This window comes from Oncorhynchus keta, chromosome 10 (genome assembly GCF_023373465.1).
Source record: "Oncorhynchus keta strain PuntledgeMale-10-30-2019 chromosome 10, Oket_V2, whole genome shotgun sequence".
NCBI lineage: Eukaryota > Metazoa > Chordata > Actinopteri > Salmoniformes > Salmonidae > Oncorhynchus > Oncorhynchus keta.
The window spans coordinates 6,487,695-6,501,565 of record NC_068430.1 but is presented as its reverse complement, the minus strand read 5'-3'; the positions used below and the strand labels follow the sequence as shown (position 1 = coordinate 6,501,565).

At 40.7% G+C, this 13,871-nt stretch overlaps 1 protein-coding gene and 1 long non-coding RNA gene across 2 annotated transcripts in view; one reads left to right on the top strand and one right to left on the bottom strand.

Moving 5' to 3' along the window:
- Positions 1-115: 115 nt before the first annotated feature.
- Positions 116-5,807, bottom strand: LOC127932050 (uncharacterized). The gene is made up of 2 exons (XR_008143723.1): positions 4,950-5,807; positions 116-3,598 (listed from the first exon to the last, which is right to left on the bottom strand). It is a non-coding gene; the product is annotated as an uncharacterized LOC127932050 (long non-coding RNA).
- A 199-nt stretch (positions 5,808-6,006) lies between these two features.
- LOC118378281 (sodium- and chloride-dependent taurine transporter-like) overlaps positions 6,007-13,871 on the top strand; it is a 68,492-nt gene continuing 60,627 nt past the window's right edge. Inside the window, exon 1 of the mRNA XM_052526252.1 lies at positions 6,007-6,167. The gene's annotated coding sequence lies outside the window, so the exon portion shown is untranslated. The remainder of the gene's footprint in view (positions 6,168-13,871) is intronic.

The following is a 13,871-nucleotide window of genomic DNA, read 5'->3' as shown; positions in this document are numbered from 1 at the left end:
TCTTTGACTGTGTTGAGTGTGTTAAAACTCTGCGGGTCAATCTGACCCATACCACAATGGATGTCATTTTTTTTTGTGAAGCACCAGGGTAAAAAAAAACAACAGACATCGAATATCCCTTTGAGCATGTTGAAGTTATTTATTACACTTTGGATGGTGTATCAAATACACCCAGTCACTACAAAGATACCGGTGTCCATCAGAACAAAAACCTAAAACACAAGGCCAAATCTACATTGGAGTTGCATACCAAGAAGACAGTAAATGATCCCGAGGGACCAAGTTACAGTTTTGACTTAAATGTATTTGAAAATCTATGGCAAGACCTGAAAAGGGTTGTCTAGCAATGATCAAAAATGGCTCAAGTCCTCCGAGAGAGAGAAAGAAAGAGACAAAGAGAGAATTAGAGAGAGCATACTTAAATTCACACAGGGCACCAGATAAGACAGGAGAAATACTCCAGATATAACAGACGGACCCTAGCCCCCCGACACATACTACTGCAGCATAAACACTGGAAGCTGAGACAGGAGGGGTCGGGAGACACCGTGTCCCCATCCGACGATACCCCCAGACAGGGCCAACAGGCAGGATATAACCCCAGGATATACTATTCTTGGGTAGCGGAATGACTTTAGCTTCCCTCCAGGCCTGAGGGCACACACTTTCTAGTAATATAATAATAATATATAATATATATGCCATTTAGCAGATGCTTTTATCCAAAGCGACTTACAGTCATGTGTGCATACATTCTATGTATGGGTGGTCCCGGGAATCGAACCCACTACCCTGGCGTTACAAGCGCCATGCTCTACCATCTGAGCTACAGAAGGACCACCCTAGTAGGCTTAAATAGAAGATGTGGCAAATACAGTGGGGCAAAAAAGTATTTAGTCAGCCACCAATTGTGCAAGTTCTCCCGCTTAAAAAGATGAGAGAGGCCTGGTAGGTACAGTACATCATAGGTACACTTCAACTATGACAGACAACATGGGGAAAAAAAATCCAGAAAATCACATTGTAGGATTTTTAATGAATTTAATTGCAAATTATGGTGGAAAATAAGTATTTGGTCAATAACAAAAGTTTATCTCAATACTTTGTTATATACCCTTTGTTGGTAATGACAGAGGTCAAACGTTTTCTGTAAGTCTTCACAAGGTTTTCACACACTGTTGCTGGTATTTTGGCCCATTCCTCCATGCAGATCTCCTCTAGAGCAGTGATGTTTTGGGGCTGTTGCTGGGCAACACGGACTTTCAACTCCCTCCAAAGATTTTCTATGGGGTTGAGATCTGGAGACTGGCTAGGCCAATCCAGGACCTTGAAATGCTTCTTACGAAGCCACTCCTTCGTTGCCCGGGCGGTGTGTTTGGGATCATTGCCATGCTGAAAGACCCAGCCATGTTTCATCTTCAAGCCAGTACATGTCCAGGCCCATCTGAAGTTTGCTAGAGAGCATTTTGATGATCCAGAAGACGATTGGGAGAATGTCATATGGTCAGATGACACCAAAAGATAACTTTTTGGTAAAAACTAAACTCATCGTGTTTGCAGGACAAAGAATGCTGAGTTGCATCCAAAAAACACCATACCTACTGTGAAGCATGGGGGTGGAAACATCAGGCTTTGGGGTTGTTTTTCTGCAAAGGGACCAGGATGACTGATCTGTGTAAAGGAAGGAATGAATGGGGCCATGTATCGTGAGATTTTGAGTGAAAACCTCCTTCCATCAGCAAGGGACACGTCTGGCACTGCAGGATTTGAGTCCCTGGCGGCGTAGTGTGTTACTGATGGTAGGCTTTGTTACTTTGGTCCCAGCTCTCTGCAGGTCATTCACTAGGTCCCCCCGTGTGGTTCTGGGATTTTTGCTCACCGTTCTTGTGATCATTTTGACCCCATGGGGTAAGATCTTGCGTGCAAGCCCCAGATCAAGGGAGATTATCAGTGGTCTTGTATGTCTTCCATTTCCTAATAATTGCTCCCACAGTTGATTTCTTCAAACCAAGCTGCTTACCTATTGCAGATTCAGTATTCCCAGCCTGGTGCAGGTCTACAATTTTGTTTCTGGTGTCCTTTGACAGCTCTTTGGTCTTGGCCATAGTGGAGTTTGTAGTGTGACTGTTTGAGGTTGTGGACAGGTGTCTTTCATACTGATAACAAGTTCAAACAGGTGCTATTAATACAGGTAACGAGTGGAGGACAGAGGATAATCTTAAAGAAGAAGTTACAGGTCTGTGAAAGCCAGAAATATTGCTTGTTTGTAGGTGACCAAATACTTATTTTCCACCATAATTTGCAAATAAATTCATAAAAAATCCTACAATGTGATTTTCTGGATTTTTTTCCCTCATTTTGTCTGTCATATTTGAAGTGTACCTATGATGAAAATTACAGGCCTCTCATCTTTTTAAGTGGGAGACCTTGCACAATTAGTGGCTGACTAAATACTTTTTTGCCCCACTGTAGATGCGTAGATGGGTGAGAATCAATTTTGAATTCAGGCTGTAACACAGCAAAAATGTAGAATAAGTCAAGGGGTATGAATAGTTTCTGAAGGCACTGTAACTAGTTCGAATAGAGTTTCCTTATCTAACAGCAGACAGATCATTCACAACGACCTTAAAATAACTAGCATATCCTGTATAACTCCCCTCCCCCCAACTCACACATTCTGTTACCTCAAATAGCTAGTTGCAGTACATATACAGTGCATTCAGAAAGTTTTCGAACCCCATTTTGTGACCGTTACAGCCTTATTCTAAAATGGATTAAATTATTTTATTTCCTCATCAATCTACAGACAATACCCCCATAATGACATCACAATACCCCATAATGACATCACAACACCCCATAATGACATCACAATACCCCATAATGACAAAGAAAAATAGGTTTTTAGATTTGATTTTGCACATGTATTACAAATAAAAATCAGAAATATCACATTTACATAAGTATTCAGACCCTTTATTCAGTACTATGTTGAAGCACCTTTAGCAGCGATTACAGCCTCAAGTCTTCTTGGGTATGACGCTACAAGCTTGGAACACCTGTATTTGGGGAGTTTCTCCCATATTTCTCTTCTCTCCTCTCAAGCTCTGTCAGGTTGGATGCACAGCTATTGGCTCTGGCTGGGCCAGTCAAGGACATTCAGAGACTTGTCCCAAAGCCACTCCTGCGTTGTTTTGTTTGTGTGCTTAGGGTCTTTTTCCTGTTGGAAGGTAAAACCTTCACCACAGTCTGAGGTCCTGAGTGCTCTGGAGCAGGTTTTCATTAAGGATCACTCTGTACCTTGCTCCATTCATCTTTCCCTCGAGCATGACTAGTCTCCCAGTCCCTGCCTCTGAAAAAACATCCCCACAGCATGATGCTGCCACCACCATGCTTCACCGTAGTGATAGTGCCATCCTTCCTCCAGACATGACGCTTGGCATTCAGGCCAAAGAGTTCAATCTTACTTTCATCAGACTAGAGAATCTTGTTTCTCATGGTCTGAGAGTCCTTAGGTGCCTTTTGGCAAACTCCAATCTGGCTGTCATGTGCATTTCCCTGAGGAGTGGCCACCGTCTGGCCACTCTACCATAAAGTCCTAATTGGTGAAGTGCTGCAGAGATGGTTGTACTTCTGGAAGGTTCTCCCATCTCCACAGCGGGAACACTGGAGCTCTGTCAGAGTGACCATGGGGTTCTTGGTCACCTCCCTGACCAATGTCCTTCTCCCCCGATTGCTCAGTTTGGCCGGGCGGACAGCTTTAGGAAGAGTCTTGGTGGTTCCAAACTTCTTCCATTTAAGAATGATGGAGGCCACTGTGTTCTGGGGACCTTCACTGCTGCAGAAATATTTTGGTACCCTTCCCCAAGATCTGTGCCTCGACACAATCCTCTCTCGGATTTCTACGTGCAATTCATTCGACCTCATGACCCTAGTTTTTGTTCTGACATGCACTGTCAATTGTGGGACCTTATATAGACAGGTGTGTGCCTTTCCAAATCATGTCCAATCAATTGAATTTACCACAGGTGGAGTCCAATCAAGTTGTAGGAACATCTCAAGGATGATCAATGGAAACAGGATGCACCTGAGCTCAATTACGGTCTGAATACCTATGTAAATAAGGTATTTCTGTTTTTTATTTTTAATACATTTGCAAAATGTCTAAAAACCTGTTTTTGCTTTGTCATTATGTGGTATTGTGATGTCATTATGCGGTATTGTGATGTCATTATGGGGTATTGGGATGTCATTATGGGGTATTGGGATGTCATTATGGGGTATTGGGATGTCATTATGTGGTATTGTGATGTCATTATGGGGTATTGGGATGTCATTATGCGGTATTGTGATGTCATTATGGGGTATTGGGATGTCATTATGGGGTATTGGGATGTCATTATGGGGTATTGGGATGTCATTATGGGGTATTGGGATGTCATTATGGGGTATTGGGATGTCATTATGGGGTATTGGGATGTCATTATGGGGTATTGGGATGTCATTATAGGGTATTGTGATGTCATTATGGGGTATTGGGATGTCATTATGGGGTATTGTGATGTCATTATGGGGTATTGGGATGTCATTATAGGGTATTGTGATGTCATTATGGGGTATTGGGATGTCATTATAGGGTATTGTGATGTCATTATGGGGTATTGGGATGTCATTATGGGGTATTGTGATGTCATTATGGGGTATTGGGATGTCATTATGGGGTATTGGGATGTCATTATAGGGTATTGTGATGTCATTATAGGGTATTGTGATGTCATTATGGGGTATTGTGTGTAGATTGATTTAATCCATTTTAGAATAAGTCTGTAGCGTAACAAAATGTGAAAAAGTGGAAGGGGTCTGAATACTTTCCGAATGCCCTGTATAGTTCTGATACTGTCCTTATCTCACAACAAACATTTAATTCAAAATGACCTTAAAAGAAAAACATTTAAAAAACGTAAACATTCTGAGCAGTCTTGTTTTATATCTATAAGGAGCTTTGAGTATAGGCCAGGGTAACGCCACACCCTGTTGAACTGTACACGAAGACCGACTCCTATCCGACATTTGCAGAGCGTCCTGTGCATCTACTCACGTTCTTCCTGTACTCTCTTCTTCTACTCATATGTTGGCTGAAGCACACTTCCTGTTTCTGCACAGTGTAATAATAATAATAATACATTATTACCCTCTATTTGGTTATGAAAATACAGTTGTTCCCTAAAGCCTATAAATCACTGGTAAGGACACATACAGTATAGCATGATCCTGTGAAATAAAAAAAATAAAAACGTTTTTGTTCCAAGATGTTTACATGTTGGCATCGTATAAATAAATAATAGTATAATAAATGACATAAAAGCAAAGACAAACCCGTTCCATTAAGATACATATCGTATGTCTCTCCTTCCTGACTATCATTGGGTCTCTGAGTTGTTTCCTCTGTAGGCTCAGTCAAACGTTCATATATGGAAGTCACCTCATAACACATTTTGCGTTCTGAATGCATAGCCTGCTGCCTGCTGCCTGCTGCCTGCTCTAAAACACATTACATCTTGTTCTTGGTAATTGCAAATAGGTTTACAGTAGCCTGAACAGGTATGCTTATGTCAACATATTACATATCAATGTGTGCATCATAGCTGACACTGCAGAACCTTCTTACAGGCAAACGTGATTCTTTAAAACGCCTCTGCGAAATGCAAAACAAGCACAAATGTAGGCATTTAAAAATAAAAATAAAGTTAATTCATGTAATTCTACTTGCAAAGTGACAACTTTGTTATCGTGTATGCATGGCATGCAAAGGTTTGGCTGTTTCTGTGTGCTTTTCCATTCCAACCCGACCGCTTGGTGTGCGCGCGTGCGTGCATGGCATGCGCTCAGAGACAAACGGAAAGAGAAAATGATGTTGCATCGTGGAGCTAGCGCCAATGATTCGAAGGGAACCTGCCTCTTTAAGAAGACGCTCTCCTGTTGCACGGGGAGGCTGGCCCGGTGTTTTTCCACTAATGCTCACCCATTTTAAGAGACAAAGGTCAGAAAGAAAACCTTATAAATAAAATTTACCACCGTAATTCTCACTATTCAACACCCGTCCGCCGCACTACACTGAGAAAACAGATACGTTCTAAAGGAAATTAACGGAATTCAAGTCAATACAGGTAGGCTAACGGATCATCATCATAATCATCATCACCAACATATCCCTACCTAGGCTACATCTTTATGAGCTATATGCAAATTATTTAGAGTGCATACGCTATTAGATTCATTATAATAATTTATTTTTCTCCGATAGTGAATTTTATCATCTCTGTGTGTCACAATATATTGTTTAATCTCAAGTTTTTGGCGTGGTATGCCTAAAAAGTAACCTTTCAGCATCAATCATTGATGCATGTTCAAAGACAGTCATATTAAAATTGTCCTCTTACATTATTGATACCAGAACGTTTAGAACACATTTCCGTAAGGGTTGAGTTCTGAGTCTTGTTATGTCGACCTCGTGCAAATATCCTCGCATTGAGAGAAGAAGGGATGAAGCGTAGATATGTCTCCAAACTCAATCAAATAATGCTTTAATAACTTATTATTTTGTGACAACCTTAGGCTACCGTGAAAAACGTAATAGTTTTACACAATAGTTCACATGAATGTTATTCCACTGTTAATGTGTGGGTTTAATTTGACCTCTGAATGATTTCACTCTATTCTGCCACCACCGATTAATGACTAACTAAAGGACCGGAACAGTGAGAGTAGCAGTTACTGAGATGCTTTGAATAATCAGCCTACACATTGTGTGCCTCATGTTACATGTCATAGATCAACTCCTGTTTGTACTTTCTAGATGCTGTGTGTATACCCTCATTTTCACTATTGTTCCCGAAATCATTTAGATAGATAGTAAGACCAGACTCTTTCAGTCAGTACTCAGTAGCTCGCAGGCAGCAACACTCCAGCCTGGTCTCATGGACTACACGTAACATAGTAAACATAAATCTAGGCTCCTCAAATTAGTATGATATGTTATGTTTGGTATGGTTACATTCAACAGAATGGGTAGGATGGGTAGGTGTATATAACGACCATCTATCAACCCAAAGGTTACATGTTCAAATGTCATCACAGACAACTTTAGCATTTTAGCTAATTAGCAACTTTGCAACTACTTTACTACTTTTTAGCTACTTTGCAACTAATTAGCATGTTACATAATCCTTCCCCCAACCCCAACAACTAACACCTTGCCTAGCTAGCGTTAGTCACCTAGCTAGCATTAGCATTAGCCACCGAGTCACCTAGCTAACATTAGCCACAACAAATTTGAATTTTTAACATCTCATAAGCTTTTCAAATTCGTAACATATCCTACGAAATGAATGATGGACATCCATAGGTGCTTTTACACCTGCATTGTTTGCTGTTTGGGGTTTTAGGCTGGGTTTCTGTACAGCACTTTGAGATATCAGCTGATGTACGAAGGGCTATATAAATAAATTTGATTTGATTTGATTTGAAATTAATACATACTATACAAAACATATATTTTGTCCTATATTTATATTTATTTAAATCCCAGGCCCCTGTCCCAGCAGGAGGCCTTTTGCCTTTTGATAGGTCATCGTTGTAAGTAAGAATTTGTTCTTAACTGACTTGCCTAGTTAAAAAAAGTTTAAATTACATCAAATAAAAATTAATTGGAGTGGTAGGACTTACGTTTACAATATTACGTCTATCCCTGAGTCCAGGTTGCAGCAGCCAGCCTACACTGAGATGCGTTTTATAGCATGCCAACACTTTGTGTGCCACGACAGTCGCTCAAGTTTCAGACATTTAAATTGACATACATTAACTCCACATTATCCCGCTTGTAGTTAATTGTATGCGCGTAATTTCTTGTCATTTATTGTGCTCTCTCCCTGGCTCAGACTATGTGTCATCAAGACTATTTCGATCGTTTCTGATGAATAGCAACTCCGATAGACGAGCTGATCTTTGATCCTGGTAGAAAGAAGGCTGCCAGGGAACATCAATAATTGAGGCGGTGTGTGGATGAACTGAACATAGAAAGGGACAAGTCTTATCATGTTGTCATGGAGGTCTGTGGTCGTGTAGCCTGCCTGCCTGCGTATAGCTGGTCGAATACATTATCCTTCAATCGATAGTGGGTGTCATTGTGTGATCAAACGATTATGGCATGGATGGGTTATGGTTGGCATGGTGTTATGGTGTAACAACGCCCGTTATTGTCTGTCTGATGAAGATGTGAAATAAATTAGGATTCAAAGACTACCCCAGACTGTCATCGCAACTGGGCTTTGTTTATCAGCTTCGTTGTCTCGCTTTGTAGGCATGCAATCATTTTACTAAAAGAAGAAGGCTACATTCTATTTCATTTCCTACATTGTTTTCGGGCATTTCTGGTCTGCCTTTTTCAGTACCTATGTCCAGCAACGTGACTGAAGACACACCTCCAAGAGTTTAAATCCGTCGGTGCGTAGCCTAACAGCGATTAGTGTAACATTGTGTCATATGAAAGCCTATTATAAAATTATATTCCCTTATATGCCTCCCGCATCACCTAGTTTGTGCGTAGCTGGGAATGAGAGAAAAGAGCTGTAGGTACACTATTCCCAGCATATCATGGATAGGCTACAGGTAAACACTAGCCTACACTAAGGTTATGTAAGGTTTCGTTTGCAGGTCTCTTTATCTCTGGGGGGAATGGTTGAAAACATGTCCGTGTAGAGGCTTTTTCTTTCTTCGGCAATAATTGGAACGGTTGAAGAACAAAGACTATTCATTTACGTTGATTGTGTCGGAGCCTGCCGTTCGAGCGCGCGCGTCCTTGAGGAAGGAACGTAGAAGCAGACTAGCCTGTACTGCAAAGGGCTTGTGAAATGCATAGATAGCCCCTTATCTGATGATTGTAAGGAAGTGGAGCGCAACGTTGTTGCCAGTTTGTTTTCCTTTACTTTGACTCGGCGCAGAGCAGTAATGTTATCCTATCACATGGACAAAAGCAAATAATGCCATCACTATTTAGTTTACCTTTCATACTGTATGTACAGTTTCCTTGCAAAAAAAAAAAAGAGATTTTCTCTTGCTGTGCACGGTCATTGAGTCTTTCGAAATTGCTCACCGATTCAAAAAGAGCTTTTTTTTACGAGGCGATTGTGGGTATTTCCAAAATAGTTAACAGTGTCAATAAGGTCTAATGAGGTTGAACGATTTCTAGGTTACAGTGTGATGATGTGTGGTGATTTCGATTGAACTGAGTGAGGTCTGTAGGAAAACTTCTGAAATCCACCCAGCCTTCTTTCCTTCCTAAGTCCTCGATGACTCCTTTCTTTTCAGGAGCTTTTAGTCGTCACTTGTTGTCAACACAAACGGAAATGAAAATAGGTGAAAATAGGAGTTGAACTATCAATCTAGCTAAGATAAAGCAACATCCCCACTGAGGGTGTCTTCAAGCTTTGTACAACATTATTAGACCCAGTCAGGTACTTTGTGTAGACATCATTTTTTTTTATTTTACCTTTATTTAACGATGCAAGTCAGTTAAGAACAAATTATTATTTACAATGATGGCCTAAGAACAGTGGGTTAAACTGCCTTGTTCAGAGGCAGAACAAAATATTTTTACCTTGTCAGCTCGGGGATTCAATCTTGAAACCTTTCGGTTACTAGTCCAACGCTCTAACCAATAGGCTACCTGTCGCCCCAAGGATGTTTTAACATGTTATTCCTACAGACACCAGCTGAGTATTGTGTCTCTCTCTCTGTCTCTCTGTCTGTCTCTCTGTCTCTCTCTCTGTCTCTGTCTCTGTCGCTCGCTCTCTCTCTGTCTCTCTCTCTGTCTCTCTCGCTGTCTCTCTCTCTGTCTCTGTCGCTCTCTCTCTCTCTGTCTCTGTCGCTCGCTCGCTCTCTGTCTCTGTCTCTCTCGCTCTCTCTCTGTCGCTCTCTCTCTCTCTCTCTCTCTCTCTCTCTCTCTCTCTCTCTCTCTCTCTCTCTCTCTCTCTCTCCTCTCTCTCCCCTTCTCTCTCCCTCCCCCCTCTCTTTGTCTTTCGGTGCATGTTACAAATTCAATTGGTTTTGATCTATCACAAGACATCTAGTGGCCCTTTGGGGTACTTCAAATCATCACAGGTGTCCGTAATAATCTCTGACCCTCTGTGTGACAAATACATGAAATAATGAAATGTGATGATTTTGAAAATAAAACAATAAAAAAATAGACTGACAAAGCTGTAAAACATGATGCTAAATATAATATAAATATAACCCACCAGCTTAGTGAATATCATTGGTGTTTAATATGAGGGTTTCAGCATGAATGATCCTTTCTATATTTTTTACACTCTAATATTTGGCAGTTGTGAAAAAAAGAGTTACAGAGGAAGTTAAAAATAATGACATTGTCGATTTAGATGCTTTTTTTTCATTAATAGTGCTATCTTCTCTTGAACCATAAACACGTGGACAATATGGACACAGATTTAAAACATTTTATACTATATATGAATAATAAATAAAAAAAAATTGAAGTTTTTCTAGTATAAATTACCAAAGTTTCGATAGATTACCATAGAGTTTCTGTTACTTTACCAAAATTACTAAAGAATTCTTTGGTAAACTTTGGTAAATTACCGGTAGCTTTGCAACCCTAGGCATGCTCAGAGGAGCTAACACAAGTCTTCAGGTCTTAGACAAGGCCTCTGCATTCTGATTCATTATTTTCGATTGGGTTTGTCTGGCACAATTAGAACCAATCACAAAACTGGCCAACTCCAACGTCTCAGGCAAAAGCCAACGCTGGTATTTTTCAAATACTACTTGAACTCAAGTCTGTGTCACCCGACCACAGAAATGTTGCCATCATGCATTTCAATAGCATGGCAAAGTCTTCTGTGGTTTATAGTTAAAGAGGAGAGCATGCAGGCAGACCGCAGCCCGACTTGTCAATAACTCAGGCAGACCACATTCTGTACAGCAGATCAAACATAATTCACTAAATGGGACAAACACCAACATGAGACTGCTTTGCAAAATTCTGCAAAAAATATCCTCTGTGTACAATGTTAAAAACCAAATAATGCATGCAGAGCAGAATCAGGCCGATACCTGCTAATTATCACAATCCAGAAAAGAGATGTTAAATTCTACAACCACCTAAAAAGAAGTGATTCCCAAACCTTCCATAACAAAGCCATCACCTACAGAGAGATGAACCTGGAGAAGAGTCCCCAAACTGGTCCTGGGGCTCTGTTTCACAAACACAAACACACCCCACAGAGCCCCAGGACAGCAACACAATTAGACCCAATCAAATCATACATTGAAAGAATTAACAAAAAAATAGAGCAAACTAAAATTCTATTTGGCCCTTAACCGAGAGTACACAGTGACAGAATACCTGACCACTGTGACTGACCCAAAATTAAGAAAAGCTTTGACTATGTACAGACTCAGTGAGCATAGCCTTGCTATTGAGAAAGGCCGCCGTAGGCAGACATGGCTCTCAAGAGAAGACAGGCTATGCGCACACTGCCCACAAAATGAGGTGGAAGCTGAGATGCACTTCCTAACCTCCTACCAAATGTATGACCGTATTAGAGACACATATTTCCCTCAGATTACACACATCCACAAAGAATTAGAAAACAAATCACATTTTGATAATCTCCCATATTCCCCTTTTGTACTTTAACAATTTGCACATAGTTACAACACTGTATAATAATATAATAACATAATATGACATTTGACATGTCTTTATTCTTTGAAGAAGAGAGAGAGAGAGAGAGAGAGAGAGAGAGAGAGAGCGAGAGAGACATCCATGAATGCAACACACCTTGATCAGATAGTGTTTGGATCATATTGCGTGTTGAATTGAGTCACCGGAAACCTTAGATTGCTTATCTGGAATAGACTGAGGGGTGGTCACATTCCCGTCACACTCTGCTCTGTGTTTCAAGTTCCACCAGTCACCGTCAGATACCTCTAGCCTGGTTGTGCTGTCTTGGTCATTGTCTGCTATGGTCATTGTCATGCCATTTGGGGTGGCAGGTAGCCTAGTGGTTAGAGCGTTGGACTAGTAACCGAAAGGTTGCAAGATAGAATCCCCGAGCTGACAAGGTACAAATCTGTCGTTCTGCCCCTGAACAGGCAGTTAACCCACTGTTCCTAGGCCAGTTAACCCACTGTTCCTAGGCCAGTTAACCCACTGTTCCTAGACCAGTTAACCCACTGTTCCTAGGCCGTCATTGAAAATAAGAATTTGTTCTTTAACTGACTTGCCTAGTTAAATAAAGGTACAATAATAAATAAATAAAATTGCCATTTGGCAAAACAGTACAGATGAATCTGGGATCAGGCTAGCGTACCTCTTTATATCAATCAAAGGTATTTATATAGAAGTAAGTCAATCAACACTTTGCTGCTGCTGTCATAAAGTGCTTTAAGTCTTTGTCAACTTGAGTTCACTGTCTAAACGACTCGTTTACCTTGAGATCCTTGTATGAAACACCTGTCAGCACAAAACAACAGCATTACCTCACTACTATTTTGTATTAATTCTTCAAATGCCTTGTCAGCATACAGTAACTACAACACAATGCACAGATCTGTTGTGCTTGTTATGCACATAGCTGTGACTATTGTGTGAAAGCTCTGCTCCTGAATGTCTGAAAGGCAAATACAACAGGTGTAGTACACCTCACAGTGAAATGCTGAATACAACAGGTGTAGTAGATCTTACAGTGAAATGCTGAATACAACAGGTGTAGTAGACCTTACAGTGAAATGCTGAATAGAACAGGTGTAGTAGACCTCACAGTGAAATGCTGAATACAACAGGTGTAGTAGACCTCACAGTGAAATGCTGAATACAACAGGTGTAGTAGACCTCACAGTGAAATGCTGAATACAACAGGTGTAGTAGACCTCACAGTGAAATGCTGAATACAACAGGTGTAGTAGACCTCACAGTGAAATGCTGAATACAACAGGTGTAGTAGATCTTACAGTGAAATGCTGAATACAACAGGTGTAGTAGACCTTACAGTGAAATGCTGAATAGAACAGGTGTAGTAGACCTTACAGTGAAATGCTGAATACAACAGGTGTAGTACACCTCACAGTGAAATGCTGAATACAACAGGTGTAGTAGACCTCACAGTGAAATGCTGAATACAACAGGTGTAGTAGACCTCACAGTGAAATGCTGAATACAACAGGTGTAGTAGACCTCACAGTGAAATGCTGAATACAACAGGTGTAGTAGACCTTACAGTGAAATGCTGAATACAACAGGTGTAGTAGACCTCACAGTGAAATGCTGAATACAACAGGTGTAGTAGACCTTACAGTGAAATGCTGAATACAACAGGTGTAGTAGACCTCACAGTGAAATGCTGAATACAACAGGTGTAGTAGACCTTACAGTGAAATGCTGAATACAACAGGTGTAGTAGACCTCACAGTGAAATGCTGAATACAACAGGTGTAGTAGACCTCACAGTGAAATGCTGAATACAACAGGTGTAGTAGACCTTACAGTGAAATGCTGAATACAACAGGTGTAGTAGACCTCACAGTGAAATGCTGAATACAACAGGTGTAGTAGACCTCACAGTGAAATGCTGAATACAACAGGTATAGTAGACCTTACAGTGAAATGCTGAATACAACAGGTGTAGTAGACCTTACAGTGAAATGCTGAATACAACAGGTGTAGTAGATCTTACAGTGAAATGCTGAATACAACAGGTGTAGTAGACCTTACAGTGAAATGCTGAATACAACAGGTGTAGTAGACCTTACAGTGAAATGCTGAATACAACAGGTGTAGTAGACCTCAC